Source organism: Petaurus breviceps, unplaced genomic scaffold (assembly GCF_028583685.1).
Source record: "Petaurus breviceps papuanus isolate PSGF00001 unplaced genomic scaffold, PetGlider_PUasm1.0 90731, whole genome shotgun sequence".
NCBI lineage: Eukaryota > Metazoa > Chordata > Mammalia > Diprotodontia > Petauridae > Petaurus > Petaurus breviceps.
This window is the reverse complement of record NW_027187325.1, coordinates 11316133-11333899: the sequence shown is the minus strand read 5'-3', so window position 1 is coordinate 11333899 and position 17767 is coordinate 11316133. Positions and strand designations below refer to the sequence as shown.

The 17767-nt window shown below is 37.2% G+C and overlaps 1 pseudogene; it reads left to right on the top strand.

The window, feature by feature from the left end:
- Positions 1–15385: 15385 nt before the first annotated feature.
- Positions 15386–16683, top strand: LOC138145266 (voltage-dependent anion-selective channel protein 3 pseudogene; annotated as a pseudogene).
- Positions 16684–17767: the final 1084 nt, after the last annotated feature.

Genomic DNA, 17767 nt, shown 5'->3' with positions numbered 1-17767 from the left:
AGTTTGCTGAATGGGTGGAACAGGAATGGTGGAACAAGAAGTGGGAGTGAGACAGAGCTGGGAGAGAGAGAGAAGGCAGAGCAGCTAGTGTGAGTGAGAGGGGTGGGGGTTTGTCTGAGGGAAGTTGTTTTGTGGGGAGGCCTAATGGAGGGAAGGCTTGGGATGTTTGTGTTTTCTGTATTGGTGACGTGTATGGACTTTGGGGTGCTGGTGGTTCCTGCACTGGCAATGTGTATAGACTTCTTTGTTACTATAATGGATTTGACTTTCTGGTGTTTGAATAAATGTCTTGATTTTATCTTAAAAGTAGAGTCTGTTATATCTTGTGATTCAAACCTGGGAACACACCTGCATATTCATAGCAGCTGCTGTGGGTATCACATTGGTGAAATAGTGGTTGTACTTTGCAATTTTTTTGAGAACTGTTCATATCCTTTGGCCATTTATCTATAGTGAAATGGCTATTAATTATATATGTATATATATGTATACACACATACATATAAAATTATATAAGCAACGAAGACACAAATAATTCATATATACACGTATGAATATTATATTAATTATGTATATTAGATGCCAAACCTTTATCAGAGAAATTTGATACAAAGTTGTTTTTCCCATTTGACCACTTCCCTTCTTGTTCCAAGTACATTAATATAGTTTGTACAGAAGTTTTTTAATTTCAAGTAATCAAAGATATTTATTTTTTGTAATCTCCTCTATCTCTTATTTGGTTAAGAATACATCTCTTATCCATAGCTGTGACAGATATATGATCTGTTTCTCTTTTAATTTTATATAGTACAATCTTTAATCATGTATCCATTTAGAATGTAATGTGGAGTTTGGTGTAAGGTGTTGGTCTTGGCCTAACTTCTACCAGACTGTTTTCTAGTTTTCCCAGCAGTTTTTAATCAAATAGGGTTTTTCCCTAGGTAATTTATGCTTTCCACTTTATCAAACTCTGGCTTATTGAGTTCTATTGTTTCTGAATCTCTCTTGTCTGGTCTGTTCCATTGATCTGTCTCTCTATTCTTTAACCAATACCAGGTGGTTTTGCGGACTATTGCTTTATACTATAATTTGAGGTCTGGAAGTGCTGTTTCTTTTTAGTTCTTATTCCTTTTCATTATTTCCCCTGATATTCTAGATCTCCCACCCCCACCCAAATGAATTTTGTGATTATTTTATCAAGCTCTGTAAAGTATTTCCTTGGCAATTTGATTGGTATAACATTAAAAGCATAAATTAATCCTAGATTGATTTTAAATTCAAAGTTACTTACAAGCATCACTGATTCCATTAACATTCTTCTTTTATATTTTTAGCTCCCACTGAAATAGATCTAAATGGTAAGCTGTTCATCAAGTAACTATGCCTGAAATGCTTTATTAACTCGACCATTACTCTGGAAATAAAAAAAAAATGGCAATCCAAAGAATGGATTTGTGCATCCACCATCATTACTCTTAGAATTGCCTTATGTTGTTCAAATGTTCATAAACAATATAATGTGAGCCTGAAGTCAGCCGAAAGTAAAGCAAGAAACTGTATTATTATGCTCACAATTAGGGAGCCATTCAAAGAGGATTGGAATAGGTCAGGTCTCACGAAGAACCTGGTAAAAGATTTACTGCCCAAACCCGTAAAGCTCGGTATTTTTGTTTTTTACTTCTCATGAAGTACTTATCTGGGTCCTGGGGAACCAGACATTGGGAAGAATGAGCCAAGAGTTTAGAACTGGTATGCGGGTAAAGTTTTGGGGACTGATATTGATTCACGGTGTGTGCGTGTGTGTGCTTGTGTGTGTGTGTGTGTGTGTAGGTGTACAGCTGGGAAACTGATTTTGAGCTTACCTTCTCTAAGCCATATGTTTAACAGATAGCAAACAGAAACTAGAGAAATAATAAAAATTAGAATACATAAAGTAAAGGAGCTCTTACATGGGAGAAAATGAAATATCACCCAAGGGGGAATTTCCCAAAGAGTCTAGGGAGGCAATCTGGGAATCAGGGACATGTTGAGAAGCCAATTTTCCCTGTGGGATTTCAGCTTCTGTACTCTGAGTCTCTTTAGGAGTTCACATCCTAATAGGGGAAGATAACACATAAAAGGGAGGGATGGAGAGGGAAATATGACTTCCCAAAGGGCAAGTGATTGACATGCCTTGCCAAGAATGTTCATTTGATTATTGAAGAGCAAGATGGGAAGGAGGAAGCTTGAACGAGAGTATTTTTGCAGATTTTCTGGACATAGATATCTGGTCAGCAAAGGGTGAATACCCAACAGTCACAGGTCCAGGATAGGAGCTTGAGTACTGGGTCAAAGGTGGAGGCTCGAGCTCAGAAGCATAACAGCTTGAATCTGACTGGGAAACAGCATCATTTAGTTGGTGCTTAGGCCCAGGATTAAACTATGAGAAGCTTTTCAATCTATAAAAAGTTAATTCATTTTTACCTTATTTGAATGCTATATTGTTCTCCTTTTTACCCCTACTTTGCTCAGATGTTTCCTCTGCAGTGTTTTATGGTACATCCCTTTACAAAACAGCTATAGGGTGATATGGTCTTTGCCTACCACTCAGCCTTCTAGGTCAGCTGCCTAACCTGCTACCTGGTCTTGGCTTTCATATCAATTGATTTTTATTTCCTCTGTCATGTATTTGTTAATCAGAAAGTATCAAACAGGGTGATATGCTATTTGTGAGAAGCAGGAATTAAAGGAAGGGGACAGAGGAAACCGTTCAGTATTCTCTGTGGAGGGGTTCTGGGGATTAGGTTATGGACGAACAGGACAGCTAGATAAAGTAGTGATGAAAGTCAAATAGATGATGCTATTCTGCCTGACTGGGAGTTGGGAAGCAGGATAGGACATGAAAGCAGTGGTGGGGAGGGAAGGGAAGTGATGAACATTTATTAAGTGCTTACTGCATACTAGACCCAGTATGTGCTTAGTGACTCGCAATTATTATATCACAACAACCCTCAAAACAGATACTATTATCCCCTTTATACAGTTGGAGAAATGAGGCAGAAAGAGGTTAAGTTACTTGCCCAGGATCAAAGAGTAAGCGTCTGAAGACAGATTGGAACTTGGGTCTTGCTGACTCTATCCACTGTGCAACCTTGCTGCCTGGCAATGTTCCCTCTCCCTTCTTAGAGCCAGGCCATGTGAAATCACAAGTTTTTTGTTTAATGTAACTCTATTTTGAGTTGGGCTATGGAAAGTACTACTTTGAAATCAGATGCTTCTTGCAGGAAGACAGAAACACTAATGCAGCAGGTAGAGCACAACAGAACTCCTCTTAAGCCATGTATATCTTCTCCTCTGATTCTTGTCTATGTCCTCCGATGACAAAGGCCAGGATACTGGTGGAATTGGGAGGCCTGACTTAGCCTCCACCGACACCAGTCTCCTATGACACCAACTGGATTTGTTTCAAACAGATATTATGGAGATACCTAGACCACTTTGAATTAACTCAGTATCAAGTGGATTGACCCAGAGATGCCACTACTAGGCCTATACCCCAGAGAAGTCAAAGAATGAGGCAAAGCAACTGTGTGTATAAAATTTTCATAGCAATTTTTTTTGTAACGACAAAGACCTGAAATAAAAGGGTACCTATCAGTTAAGGAATGGGTGAGCAAAATATGGTGAATGAGTATAATGCCATAAGAAATAACAAGAGGGATGATTTCATAGCAACCTGGAAGACTTGTATGAACTGATGTTGAATGAAGTGTAAAAGATCCAGGAAGATAATTTTACAATAACAACAACCTTATAAAGACAAATAATTCTAGACTTAACCTTTAGTAACGTCGTGGCCAACCACGATTCTAGAGCTAAATAATGGAGCGTGAGATCTGCGTTCTGACAAAGAAGTGGCAGACTTAAGATGCAAAATAAGACATACATTTTCAAACACAGGCAATGGAGGCATTTGTCTTGCTTGACTATATATATGCCATGAAGGTTTTGTTTTTCTGTTTTTATCAGTGGTGGCAAGGGAAATAGTGGGGAGGAGAGAAAGGAGGGGACGTATTGGTATAGGAAAAGATGGAAAAGGAGGTCATCAAAGCATTTTTAAAGGCATAGGAGAGAACAGAAAGAGAGCCAGAAGGAAACAGAGAAAAGCAGAACAGCTTTGAAGATTACACGTTGAATTTATTATATGCTTAAAAGGAAAAGTAAGCTGCACCTAATAGACGTTCATAGTTCCACGTTCAGTCCTCTTTTTCTATTCTACTTTGTAAATGGAAGTAGTCATTTTATTTAATATTTGTTAGGTTCAGAATTTAAATTTTTTTCAAAAATCAAATGTTTGCTTTATTCTCCATTCTCCTACAAGGTGAGAATTTCCTTTTCTAAAGGATGAAGTTATACTTAGAAACTGAAAAAAAATAAAATAAAATAAACCAATACAGAAAGATTCATTAAGAATCAGAGAAGCCATCCTGTGAAGAGCTTGACTTCCCTGAGTTTTTGTTAATTCTGAAACTAGGTTTATCTAGAATAGTATTAAAACATGAACATGGTAGCTACTCAAAATGCCTTTTGTGTAAAATAAGGAAATTGTTCTTTTTTCTTTCTTTTATTTAAATAAAAACAACTTATATACTTTTTTATTCCATTCCTTTGAAAAGCACTTGATTGAGGGCCTTGTTCAGTGGGGAAGACTTCTCTCAGAAATTTTTGCTAGGTTCCTGCAGTATTGGGAAACTGCCCAAAGTTCACCAGCACAGGCATTTTTTTTTAAAACAAGTCCTGGTGTGGGGGAAATCCTCATGTCAGCAGCTAGATGATTTTTAAGGTCCCTTTCAACTCAATATCTATGTTCCTAAATGAGAGGAGGTAGGGTCTGAACTTAAGTCCTCTTCACCTTCATTCCTTCATTAGAATTCTCTTGGAGAACAAAAATTGCATTTTTTTTCTTCAGATTTATTTTGTCCATCAGTTAATATGGAGGTGACTGTCTCTAAATCACCTATACTTTATAGGAGAAGATTGTAAAACATTTGACAGAATGCTGTATCTGTTCTTTTTACAGGTAGAGTACGCTTCTAAATCATTAAATTTTATAACCACAGCTCAGATTTCACATTTGGCCCAATCCCCTCATTTTATAGAGGAGGAAACTGAGTCACACAGGGGAGAAATGACTTTTTCAAGTTCACAGGGCTAATTAGTGTAAGCACCAGGATTCCAACTCATGTCTTCCAATTCCCAGTCTATTGTCATTGCCACTAATCTAGCCTCCTAATATTTCTAGTTTCCAATTCTCTTGGAAATACTTAGCCACAAAATACCATTTCATCATGAGATTGATTTTTACCAGTTGACTTAAGGACTTCTGGTCACTAATGCTGAGAGCTGGATTGGAGCTGGTGTTCCAGTGATAAGTGATTTAACATCAGCCCAGTCTGTTTTTTCTTTAGTTACAGAATCAGCTAACTTTTTTAGCACTATTGACTGAATGAGTCATAAGGTCTATAATTGGCTAAATGTTTTTATTTTGCTGAAGCATAGAGTTAAAATTGTAGATTTTTTAAAAAAGAAAAATATGGAAAATGCAACAAAAAATAATTTACTTCCGAGAAGGTATTAAATGAAGGGATCACGTTTAGTTGTCAGGGACACTATAGAGGGAATTCCTGTAGGGCCTGAACTAAACAATTTCTTTTTTTATTATTGATCTTTTTAAAAATAGTATTTTATCTTCCTCTCAAATTGCATGTCAAGACAATTTTTAGCATTCATTTTTACAAGATTTTGAGTTCCAGATTTTCTTTCCCTTTTCATCCTCTCCTCTATCCTAAAATGATAAGCAATATGATATGTCATATATGTGCTATTGTGTAAAACATATTTCCATATTAGTCACAGTTGTGAAAGAAGAAACATCAAAGGAAGAAAACACAAAAAGAGTAAAGTAAGTGAAAAAAGTATGTTTTGATCTATATTCAGAGTCCGTCAGTTCTTTATCTGGATATGGACGGCATTTTTCTTCATGAGTCCTTTTTAATTGTCTTGGATCATTGTATGGCTGAGAAGACCTGAGTCATTCATTGTGGATCATAACACGATGTTGCTGATACTTTGTACAATGTTTTCCTGGTTCTGCTCATTTCACTTTGTGTCAGTTCATATGTCTTTCCAGGATTTTCTGAAATGTGCCTTGTTCATCATTTCTATACAATGTATTTTATTATATTCATATACCACAGCTTGTTCAGTCATTCCCCAATTGATGGACAACCCCTCAATTTCCAGTTCTTGGCCACCACAAAAAGAGCTGCTATAAATATTTTTGCCCATTAATTCCTTTCCTCTTTTTTAATGATCTCTTTGAGGTACAGACCTAGTGGTGTTACTGGATCAAAAGGTATGCATAGTTTGGTTGCCCTTTGGGCATAGTTCCAAATTACTCTCAATAATTGGATCAGCTCATAACTCTGCCAACAATGCATTAGTGTTCCAATTTTCCCACATCTTCTCTTATTTTTGTGTGTGTGTCATATTAGCCAATCTGATACGTATGCGGTTATGGTACCTCAGAGTTGTTTTAATTTGCATTTCTCCAATCAAAGGTGATTTAGAGCACTTCTTCATATGCCTATAAATAGCTTTGATTTCTTAATATGAAAACTGACTGTTGACAGCCTTTAGCAATTCATCAATTGGGAAATGGCTTGTGTTCTTGCAAATTTGACTCACTTCTCTATGTATCTGAGAAATGAGGGGATTCTGGTTTTTGATCCTATGTAAGCTATCCGCTTACATCTTATGGGAGAGTTTATCCCATTAACATTCACAATTATGATTAATCACTGTGCATTTCCCTCCATCCTATGTTTCTTCCTGTTGGGGCTCTTTCTCTTTTTACCCATTCTCTCCTCAATACTGTTTTAATTCTGTCTACCCACTCCCCTGGTCTGCCCTCTCTTCTGTTAGCCCTCCCCTTGTCCCCACCTTACTCCCTCCTACTTTCCTGTCGGGTAAGATAGATTTTGATATTTAATTGATTGTGTATATTATTCCCTCTTTGGGCCAATACAGATGACAGTATGGTTCAAGCAATGTCCATGGCCTACCCTTCCATCTTTTTCTTCACTGTAATAGGTTTTTCGTGCCTCTTCATGTAAAATAATTTACTTCTTCCTTCTATACCCAGTGTACTCTTATTTCTTACCTCTTAACTATTTTTATATCATTCCCTCAAACTCACCTTATATTCATATCATCTGTCTATATATATTCCTTCTAGCTGTACTATTAGTGGTACCATTTTTTAAGAATTACAAGTATGATATTCCCATGTAGAGATAAAAACAGTTTAGCTCCATTGAATCTCTTATTTTATCTTTCCCCTTTTTACTTTTCTAGGCTTCTCTTGCTATTGGAGATCAAACTTTTTGTGCAGTTCTAGTTTTCTCCTTCTTAAAATCCTTCTGTTTCTTTGAATGAACATTTTTCCCTTGAAGTATTATGTTTAATTTCTCTGGGGAGGTGATTCTTGGTTGTAATCCTAGCTCTTTTACCTTCTGGAATATTATGTTCCATGAACTCAATCCTTTAATGTTGTAGTTGCTAAATCCTGTGTAATCCTGATTTTGGCTCCCTGATATTTGAATTGTTTCTTTCTGGCCACTTGCAGTATTTTTTCCTTAACCTGATAGTTTAAAATTTGGTTGCAGTGTTCCTTGGAGTTTTTATTTTAGGATCTCTTTTCTAAGGTGATTGGTGGATTCTTTCAATGCCTATTTTGACCTCTGGTTCCAAGATATCAGGGCAGTTTTCCTTGATAATTTCTTGAAAGATGCTGTCCAGGCCTTCCTTTTGATTATGATTTTCAAGTAGTCCAATGATTTTGACATTGCCTTTCCTAGATCTATTTTCCAGGTCAGTACAATAAGGTATTTTACATTTTCTTTTAGATTTGTTTGATTATTGATGTTTCATAGAGTCATTGGCTTCCATTTGCCCAATTCTAACTTTTAAGGAGTTGTTTTCCTTAGCTTTTGTACTTCTTTTTCCATTTGGCCAGTTCTATTTTTTTTAAGCATTTGTTTTATTTTTCCAAGCTGTTGACTCTTTTTTCCCACAACTCTCTTGCATCACTCTCATTTCTTTTCCCAATTTTTCTTCTACCTATCTTATATAATTTTTAAGTTCTCTTTTGAGCTCTTTCATGAGTTACTTCTGGGCTTGAGACTAGGTCCCATTTTTCTTTGGGGCTTTGCCCATTGAAGTTTTGACATTGTTGTTCTTTTCTGGGTTTGTTTCTTGATCTTCCCTGTTACCATAATAATTTTCTCTGGTCAGCTCCTTTTTGTTGTTGTTGTTTACTCATCTTTTTTGGCCTTTTTTTTCTTCCCTTTAAATGAGAGCTCTGCTCCCAGGGTGGAAAGGGAAATGTCTCAGGCTTCTTGTGCTAGTGGGTGCAGGCCCTGGCTCTTTACTTCATGCTGCACTGATGTTGCCCTGAGGCCTGTGGGGACCCTCATGTCTACTGCTGTGCTGAGGAGGTGGGTGGGGAGTGACTAGTGCTGTGGGGAGGCTGTAGGGGTATGGCAGCCTACCTGGTGCTGAGCCAGGGTCCTAGTGCTGGTGTCTAGCATGTGCTGAGGCTGGTGCAGTGTTTCTACCTTTCCCAGGGGCTACACCAAAGCCCATCTGGCTGCTGGAGGTTGCCTCTTTGCCCAGGGCTATGCTGAAACCCATGGCAGTTCTCAGAGCTAGAGTCACTACCTTATGGTTGTTTGGAGGTCAATATAGGTGAGTCACAACAATTTACTACTTACTCTCTAGACTAGACAATTTCTAAAGTTTCTTCCAACTCTGAGATTCTGTGGTTTCATACAGAAAGGAAATAGCTGAGCTGGAATTTGAACCCAGGACACTGTCTACAAGTTTGATTTGGGGAAACCATGCTAATAATTCAAAATTATAATGAGCTTACTTAAGGAATAACTTATTTTGCTCCATTGGGAACCTTCACACAGAAGTTCAATGACCACATGTCAGAGATATTATGCAGAGGATTCATGTTTACATACTTGTTATACTAGAGGACTTCTGAAGCTCTTTCTAACTTTTATAATTTACATTTCTTTACTTCTATGTCTTTCCTTCCTTCTAAATAACTTGTAAGTAACAATATACAATATCCTGACCCAGGAGAAGGGATATCTGAGTTCCTAGGGGCAGCTGGCACCCAGAATGATGGGGTGGGGCAGCAGAGATGGACCCACAGATGAGATAGCAATGTTAGGGTGAATGAGACTCATGTTGAGGGTAATGGGTAGGGCTGGGTTGAATGCTTTGGGATATAGAGTAGTTTCAACCATCCAGAACTGCTTCTTTGTTTCCCCCTGGGAATGATACTTCTAGAAATTTAAAAACTCAGAAAAAGGATAATGGGGCAAGTTATATAAGATTCAGTGACACAGAAGTTGGTTAGAAGAGTTAGTACAAGCCTAATACTTCAAAAGTTTCCGTGAAGAACACTGAGAGAGTAAATAAAGGTATACACAAATAACCAGAGATTAAAATTACAGATTAGATTGGAAGGAAAGAAAATAATAAGAAGAAAACTTAGAAAAATCACAATTAAACAGCTAATAAAATAAGTTGGAGGGCAGGAAAATAGGGGGCATTTTAGTACGTTAATTTTTTTGGAGTAGTATGTTAATTAAGAATGGAAAGAGAAGAGACAGAGAAGAAGAAATAACTAAATAGACAAAAGAGAGAAAAATCAATCATTTAAATAATTTTGCCAAACTAGGGAAAGAGTAAGCAAAGGGAATGGCTAGAAGTATGAGAGAGGCTGTCAGACTAGATTAGAATCAGAGAAATTTAGACAAAACTATTATCAGAGATTTATTTAAAAGGGATATAAAAAAGTACTATGAAAGAAACACATGAAGAAATGCAAGACTAAATGTGAATAGATTGAACAAGACAAAAAAAGGAAGAATAGCAGCATAGTTAAAAAAAACGCCTTGTAATTTGGTGCCTTCAAGAAACACATCTAAAACACAAAGACAGAGAGAATCAAAGTGAGAGCCTGTAATAAAAGTTCAAGCAAATCCATAAATAGAAGATCCAATCATTTTACCAGATAAAAATTAATTAGCGTATAATAATACCTATAATAATAATCCAAAATAGTAATAAACAAGACTACAACAAACTTGTAGCCAACCTGATGATAAATAACAGAATAAATCAGATTAATTAAAGATGAACAAGTTTAAATCACAACAAAAAGAAAAATATTGTGTAAACTTTTTATCCACATTTATATGTCAACAAAACTGAGAATTCAAAGGAAAGAGAGGATTATCTGTAAAATATAAATGCTTAAATTGATTAGAATACCAAATAGAGACCTTAAACTTTCAAATTTCAGAAAAGGAAATTGAACTAACTATAAATGAATGATTGAAGAAAAAAAACCTTGGTTCCAGTATCATTCATGAATATTCAAAACTTTAAATAAAATCTTAAAAAGACTAGAGTAAAACATTACTATAGCAACATAAATAGTTCTTACTTCCCAAGATTATTGTGAGGATCAAATGAAATAATTGTAAAAATAATTAGCACAGTCCCTAGCACATAGAAACTACTAAATAAATATTAGTTATTATTATTATTATTATTGGAGGGGGAAGACAAAGCAATTGGGATTAAGTGACTTGCCCAAGGTCACACAGTTAGTTATGCCAAGTGTCTGAGGCTGGATTTGAACTCAGATCCTCCTGACTTGAGAGTTGGTGCTCTATTCACTGTGGCACGTAGCTGTCCCCAACTACCATTATTTTTAAAATCATTCATTGTCATCAAGTTTAATTTATACCAAAGTGGCAAAGATAATAAGGCATTAGGAAACTATATACTTGTATAGATATATAGATATAGATAGACATATGATTCATATTTAGTAGAAACATGTATATATTTTTATTAAAACAAATATCCCAAACCACATGATAGTATAAATAGATGTAGAAAAATATTTCAGGTACTCTTTATACCTAGGGTAAGATATGAATTCATAATCAAAGAAAAAAATTCTTATTACATGAATTTTTAAAAGCTATTGTATAAACAAAATTAATGCAACTAGAACATGAAAAAAACAGTTGACTGGGGAAAATATTTTTGTGTCAAATGTCTTTGATAAGGGTCTAATATTCAAGGTATGTCATCCAGCCATTCTCCAATAGATTATCAGTGAAAGAACATAAACAGTTCTCAAAAAATACATTGCAGACTATTGAGAACCATAAGAAAGAATGCTTCTAATCACCAATATTAAGAGAATTGCAAATTAAAATAACTCTCAAGTTATTTTTTATCTCAAACTCAGTAAATTGACAAAGGAGATGAAAGATTGAAATGATTAATGTTGGAGTGGTTGTGGATACAGAGGCATGTGAATGCATTGTAGGTGTAACTGAATTGGTCCAACTATTCTGGAAAGCAATTTGGAATTATTCAAAGAAAATAACTAAAATATTGATATGCTTTGATCCAGAAACTCTACTGCTAGGCATATACCCAAAGGAGATCAATAGTAAAAAGAAAGACCACAAATATACCAAAATAGCCTTAGTAACACTTTTTGTAGTACCCAAGAATTAGAAATAAAACAGATTCCTATCAATTGAGGAATAACTAAATAAGTTGTGGTAACCAAATGGAATAACATATTATTACCATGTAAAAAATATACCCAAAGGAACTAAGTGGACTAAACTGATTGGATGTCTACACTAAGTCCAGCACCAGTTTGGTGAGTTTCCAGGGAAGGAATGGGAGGGGGTGCCAGTAGGCTTCCTAAGGAGGGTTGAACTAGCCCAAGTCAAAAACAGAGCAGGTCAAAGCTCCCAGATTGATCATTAGAAAAATTAGCCCCGAGAGTGGTCAAAATGCTTCCATTATGGTGAGATAGGAAGTTGTTGTTCAGTCATTTCAGTCATGCCTAATCTCTGTGACTCCTTTTTTGGGATTTTCTTGGCAAAGATACTGGAGTGATTTGCCATTTCCTTCTCCAGCTCATTTTACAGATGAAGAAACTGGGGCAACAGGGTTAAGTGACTTGCCTAGGGGCACACAGCTAACAAGTGTCTGAGGCCAGATTTGAACTTGGAAAGATGAATCTTCCTGACTCAATGCTCAGCACTCTATGCGCTGTATACCCTAGCTGCCCCAAGAAAGGCAGACCGGTCTGAAGACAAAAAAAAAGAGGAAACAAGCAAACAAACAAAAAATGAATTGAATCACAGAACCATATTTGAGTGTTGATATGAAAACCACAAATTTGATTCACAAATTTTAAACACCCCAAGGGAAAGGGCCCTGTGTCATTTATCTTTTTTCTAGGTCTCTGTTCTAAGCATAATAATCATTTAATGTTTGTTTGTTGAATGAATGAATGAATGGTTCATTGAAGCCCTTCAGATGTCAATCAATTTTATCACTCAGGACCTGAGTTGGGTTAACTCCTGGGACCAAGAAAGGAGAGTTTTTTCCCCCTCAATCTGAATGTTATGAGTCATTTTGAGTTTTTAGAAAACATTCCTCTCATAATTATAACTTTTGAAGTGAAGCAAATGTTCCAGGGTGACTATTAATGGTGCTCCTGTAAAAAGACAAAAAAAAAGACCAGGCCATTTTAGAAAAAGCTTTTCAATTCTATGCCTCTTTATTTCCAGCATCAATGTAAAAAAATCTACTTGGTAACCGCTACAGAATAAACTCAAAACAAATTCTAATCAGACAAGAAAAAGGAAAACTTGATTTTTGCAGTGGATGTCACATAATCATATGCATATGGATGCTTTGGATGAAGACTGACGTATTTGTATTGGGAGACAGGAATGAATGGTGAATGTGGAAATTTGGATCCTACTCCTGGTTCCTTCTCCAGCCTTATTTTTGGTTCCTGTTACTCCCTCTTTCTGATCCCAGCTCTCAAGAGCGCACCAATGATTCTCAAATCTTCGTTTCAACCCCAGGCTTGGGATCAAGGGTAGGGATGGTTAAAAAAAAAACAGGGCTTTTTTTTTTTAGCCCCTACAATGGGCTAGGGCAAATGGGAGGGAGATGGTTTGGGACACACGTTAGGTTTTATGACTTTTAAAGTCCTTTTCAGCTCTAAATCTCTGATTCTAATATCTTTTGACTTGGTAGTGTGGATGAAATGATGATAATGAATGAAGGGAAGAAGACAGAGTTAATTTAATTCTTCTGTTCAACCGTTTCAGTTTTCTCTGTCAACATAAATTATATTCGGACTGGAGAGAACCAAATAAAAATAGCTAATAGGGAGTAGTTACCCAAGGTAAATATTATAATATCCTATAGAAGACTTGTCAGACATGGGACCTGTTGGCCTGGCCAATAACATTCCTGAGTGGACCCAAACCAAGTTAAACTGTAATTGGGAAACATTTAACAATTAAAAAAGAAAAATGCAGTAAAGCACAGCTAATATTTCCAGGTGGTTTTCTAGGTTAATATGCAGACTACAGAGATCTTTCTATATGGTTTAATGGCCCCTGTTTCCATTAGAGTTTGATGATACTGTCCTATAGCCATGGCAAGGATTAGAGACCTCAGTGGAGCAAATATTTTGAATAACATAACAGTATCTTGGGAGTTGTAGTCTATTCCTCAAACCCTTACCTCCTGCTTCTCAGAGTGAGTATAAAATGGAGTAATTAATATTTGGAATTGGGGATCGGGGGTATAAGATATAGAGGTCACCCAGTAAATGAGCAAAAGAGATGGGACGGGTAGGTGGCACAGTGAATAGAGCACTGGCCCTGGAGTCAGGAGGACCTGAGTTCAAATGTGGCCTTAGACACTTGAGACACACTTACTAGCTGTGTGACTTTGGGCATGTCACTTAACCCCAACTGCCCTCCAAAAAAGCAAAAAAACCAAACAAGCAAATGAGGGACCTAACTGAGAGGGAGCTTCACCTAAAGAGAAGCAGAAGCTTCTTGTCTAGGGAGACAGGATTTTAAAAGGATAGAAGCTATTCAGATGGGTGGAAAACAACTAAGTTCTCTAGGAAAATAGTAAGACAGTACCAAAGTACCACTAAGAAATTTAAGTCATCAGACACAGATTATCCCTGTTTCAGGCATGGGGATAACTGAGAGATATTATTTTATCTTTTTTTTTTTTGCCTTTTTTTTGAGGGCAATTGGGGTTAAGTGACTTGCCCAAGGTCACACGGCTAGTTTTGGGGTTAAGTATGTGAGGCTGGATTTGAACTCGGATCCTCCTGACTCCAGGGTTGGTGCTCTATTCACTGCACCACCTAGCCACCCCTTGAGATGTTATTTTATCACTGAGCAAACAGCAAGTTTTGAAAGATCATGGAAAATAGGAGGGATACCACAGGATTGGAGGACAAAAGTGCAAATTAAAAAAACAAAAGGAAGACATAAAGTCTGAAAATCAAAGGCCCTTGAAATGAGAAACTCTTAGAAAACTCCTACAATGTATTATTAAAAGGGTGCTACCATCGTGCTGGTTACCCAAGCTTGCAACCTAGATGTTAGCTTCAACTGTTCACTCTCTGATCTCCAGTATCTGATCTGTTACCAGCGCCTGCTATTCTGCCTTTGAACAATCTTTCCTGTATGTCCCCTTCTCTCCTCTGATGCTGCCACTACCCCAGAGCAAGCCTTGATCAGCCCAGGCCTGGAATGTTGTCATAGCCTTGCCTCGAGCCCCTCTGCTCCAATCAGACCTCTACTTAACTGCCAGAATGATCTTCCTAAAGTGCAAATCTGTCCCCAATCCCTTCAGTAAACTCCAGAGGCTCCCTATCACCTCCAGGATCAAAGAGAAAATACTGTTCAGCTTTTAAAGCTTTCAATAACATGCCCCCTTCCTATCTTTCCAATTATTTTACATATTATTCTTCATCAAGTACTTGGAGATGCAGTGATTCTTGCTGTTCTTTGTATTAGACATTGCATATGAGCCGCTCCTATTCTTTTTTTTTTTTGGAAGGGGGAAGGTAAGGCAATTGGGGTTAAGTGACTTGCCCAAAGTCATACGGCTAGTTTTTTGTGTTAAGTGTCTGAGGCCGGATTCAAACTCAGGTCCTCCTGACTCCAGGGCTGGTGCTCTATTCACTGCACCACCTAGCCGCCCCCATTCATATTCTTTGAACTCTTACCTTTTGAGGAATACTTTTGGTCACACACATCTGTATGTATGTATATACAAACATATACACATATATCTGCTAATTGTTTCTATAGTTTTTGTTAGATTGATACAATTCTTGACTTTTCCTATTTTTTAATGTCTTCCTATCCCACACATATCTTGTAAAAAGACCCCTCAGTCCTTCAGCTTTGGCCTTGTGAAGAGGAGAGAGTGGCTTCTCAGTTAGAGAAGAAATGTGTGACACACCAACTTACTGTGACCTAGGAAAGGCTGCCAAAAATGTCTTCAACAGAGGATATGGGTTTGGTGTGGTTAAAATAGATCTTAGAATCAAGTCTTACAGTGGAGTGGAAGGACACAGGTAAAGCTTCGGGTAATTTGGAAAGTACAAGATCAAAAATGGAACACAGACAATACCCTGGGGACAGAAATCAGCATGGAGGATAAATTGGCTGAAGGTCTGAAGGTGACTCAATGCCACATTTGTACCAAACACAGGAAAGAAGAGTGGGAAATTAAAGGCCTCCTCTAAGTGTGACTGTTCCAGTCTTGGTGGAAATGTTGACATTGATTTCTCTGGACCCACCCTCCATGGCTGGGGTGTATTGGTTTATGAAGGATGGCTTGCTGGCTATCAGATGAGTTTTGACACAGCCAAATCCAAACTGTCTCAGAATAATTTTGCCTTGGGTTATAAGGCTGTTGACTTCCATCTGCACACACATGTAAATGATGGCACTGAATTTAGAGGGTTGCTCTACCCAAAGGTTAAAGAGAAGATTGAAACGTCAACAAATCTTGCTTGGACAGCTGGTAGTAACAACACCCATTTGGGCATTGCTGCCAAGTACAAGCTGGATCAGAAAACTTCTCTATCTGGTAAAGTGAATAATGCCAGCCTTATTGGACTTGGTTATACACAGACACTCCGAGCAGGTGTAAAATTGGCGCTTTCAGCTTTAATTGATGGAAAAAAGTTCAGTGCAGGAAGCCACAAGGTCGGGTTGGGATTTGAATTGGAAGCTTAATATGGTTTTTAAGTAAAGTATCAAATCTATCCCTGGAAATGAAGAGAAATGAACCCACTCTGTTTTGGCCTTAATCTTCTGTGAAATTTCAACAATGCGAACTTTTTTTTCTTCCAAAGAATTGTCGTAGCACCAGCACGCTGAAGTCTAGAGGTTTTTGAGTCTATTGTAAGAGAGAGATACTTGAAGGCATGCGTGGAAGTTGTAATGTTGGTGCCACATTTCAGTTCAGTTTCTCAGTGTTATTTTAAATTTGTTCTTCAACAACAGTGTAGTGTCATGTTATAAAGGAAATGACCTGATCCTCCAGTTTTACATCACGTCCTGCATGTTCTGCACCATTTTTTCATGACTTTTTATCAAACTGGCCTCTGTGCTAGAGTGAAAGCTTTGGTTTTGCATCAGAGTAAAATAAATTCATCACATTTGGAACATAAAAAAAGACCTCTCAGTGCTATGAAGATTGTGTCACCTATGTTCTTGACCTGGTCTAATCACTTTCCCTGACTGTTTTTCTAAGTGCCATTTCTTCTTTTTTTCCCCTGACTATAATGAAATGTGTTATTTATTATTTTTAACGGTCATTAATTTTTTTTGAATTCTTAATTCTCTCCCACCCTTTTGTCCCTACTCCACTCATTGAGAAGGCAAGGCATGTGATAACCCATCACACATGTGAAATCATGCAAAACATATTTCCATATTAGCTATGTTGCAAAAAGTGAAGCCAGAACAATAATAAAAGTGAAAAAAAAATCATGGTTCAAATCTACACTCAGACATCATTAGTTCTGGAGGTGGAAAATATATTTCATCATGAGTCCTTTGAAATTGTTTTGGATCATTAGATTGATCAGAGTAGCTGTCTTTCACAGTTTATATATCTTCCCAGGTTTTCCTACATATCATTTCTTATAGCACAATAGTGTTCCATTACATTCACATATCACAACTTGTTCAGTCACTTCCCAATTGATGGGCATCCCCTCAGTTTCCAAGTCTGATATGACATTAAACCTGTGAAACATATCAATTTTAGAAAATATGTAGGCAAGGTGAATCAAGAAGCAATTATTAAGCACCTACTATTTGCCAGACATTGTATTAAATGCTGGGCAATAAAGGCAAAAACATAGTCCCAGCTATGTGCAAACAGATATCTATCAACTATTTGTCTGTCTGTCCATCTATCTTTCTATCTATCTATCTATCATTTGTTATAAATTGGAGATAATCTTAGAGGGCAGGCAGTAAGGTTAAGGAAGACTGGGAAATGCTTATTGCAGAAGGTGGAATTTTAGCTGAGCTTGAAGGAGACCTGAAGCCAGGCCTGGGAAGGGAGAGAATTCCAGGCATGGGCTCCAGCCAATGAAAATGCCTAGAGCTAGCAAATGCCAAATTCCTTTGGCAAGGAATGTCAAGGAGACCTGGATTGTGTAGTCCATGGAGAGAAAAAGGGTGTAAAGTGTTTGGAAAGGTAGGAAGGGCCTAGGTTATGAAGGCTTTGAATATCAAAAAAGAAAATT